We start from the raw sequence: 2,057 nt of genomic DNA, 5'->3' as shown, positions 1-2,057 counted from the left end.
TCTATAGCTGAACATTTCATGTGGTGGGAGGCCTGGTTTTGGTAACCAGTGTAGTAGGTTCATCACTGCTATGAGTGTAAAGGTGACTAATATGCGTACAGTACCAGATACAGCATAGACAACAGCCTCACCATAGGCACTGATAGTAAAGAACTCAGTGGGTATAGAGGATACAATCAGGGCGTGCTGACCATAGAATACATCATCCAACTTGCATCCTGATGTCGAACGTGCCAAACAGAAAATAAATGTGAATGGCAATTGCAGGAATACTGCCCATAATCTTGGATACTCATCAGGTTTATCAACAGTACCACTCATGAGGGATACGAGGTAATGGACAAGGACTCCTGTAGTAGCGCCAATCCATATCCCAGCCACTGCCTTCCTAGTGAAGTCTCTACACGACTTGTAGTTGAAGTCCGCCGCAACTGCTGCCCAGATAGGCCCCAAAATCTAATGAATAACACAATAGTCGAAGCCGAATGGCAGCAGAAGCAGCATATACTATTACCATATGAGGTATATACCAGGCTCCTCGTGGTGCTACATACATAGGTATAAGGCAGATGGCCACTGGTATGAGGGTGAATAGGGCCAGCAGCAGTCTATATCGTGATATCACGTATTGAGATGTTCGTGGGTAAGACATTTTGACGAGTAGAAGGGATGTGTTAAATGGACATGTAAATATCTCATATAGCTGCATGTATGATATAGAGCCTCTATGTGGAATGACTATTGGAGATAGAGCAATTATGAGGGCGGTGAGCGCATTCTACTTACACTATAACGATGATCTCAGGAAACTATCACGTTATTGCTACTAAGCCGATGTGGTCTCGCCACGTCCGGCGGTTGAGGGTTGGACCCTCAAGGGCATCAGACCAGATAAGGCTCCGCTCTGCCCATGCAATATCAAGAGCAAACCCGAATGGAGAGCTCCCATCCTCAGTGATCAATATACGGCATGGCACATGCTCGACGAACCGTCTCGTGATAACAATGCGAGATATTGATACGTATGTTCACTCAACTCGAGCTGATCTAATGAGCATCATTAGTGTTGAAGGTAGATACGCATGACAGTGGAAATAATTATGAACAAAGAGACCAATAGAATAGTTATCGCCCCACACGAGCGTTAATGACAGACATGATTAAATGCAGGTGTTGATGGTGAAGACATTGATAGCATCACAGAATCACAGTGCCACTCTCCTCAGATACCTACCACGAACTATGTTCGATAGTTTGAGTGTAAATCATCGACTGAGGCTTCCTCAGTCGACCTCACGATATACAGCGTGATCCACCCTAGCATCATCATTACGATTAAGCCTGTTCATGAGATGTCATCCTTTGGGAATATATATCGAAATGCAATACCGCAGCTCGCTCACTCTCCATCCAACCCTATTCCATCATCCGCATCAGCTTCTCCCGACTGTGACTCCAATGAATGTAAAGGCCGTTGACCTACCACAGAAGTGGATCAACGGAGTGGTGCCATCGGGAATGCCTAGGCGCGGCCCATCGGTAGTCTCATGACGTTGCAGGAGAGGTGATTGAGGGTAATTCTCGCACAAGAACCAATGGCTACACTTCCAGCATTAACCATATGAGATTTGATGTCCTTCAACACATACCATAGCCATGCGACAAATGGTTTTTGATGTCTAGCTAGCTCTGGTATAGCCAAGAAACTTCGATAACCAGTCCATGCTCAACGCAACGGGAAATGTATCAATGTAATGCATCCGATGGAGGACAGCGTGACAAGCATGAACAACAAGCAGTGGTTAAATGATCGGACTAAGCCAAGTGATGCAATGGGAAGGGGCAAGAAGTATAATAGAAATAGAGAGACACGATGTGCATGTTCATAGAAAAGATCACGTTGGAGCAATGACACAGGCATCCAGATCAATCGACGAAGGCCATCAACGGCTTGCTACTCGACAAAGCCCAACTCAAGGCACTACTACCATTACCTCTCGCCCATCTCACAACAACCTACAACATATCGAACGATATCTGCCACTACATTCCGAGCT

Source organism: Perkinsus marinus, assembly GCF_000006405.1.
Source record: "Perkinsus marinus ATCC 50983 genomic scaffold scf_1104296934216, whole genome shotgun sequence".
NCBI classification, from domain to species: domain Eukaryota; phylum Perkinsozoa; order Perkinsida; family Perkinsidae; genus Perkinsus; species Perkinsus marinus.
This window is presented reverse-complemented; position numbering follows the sequence as displayed.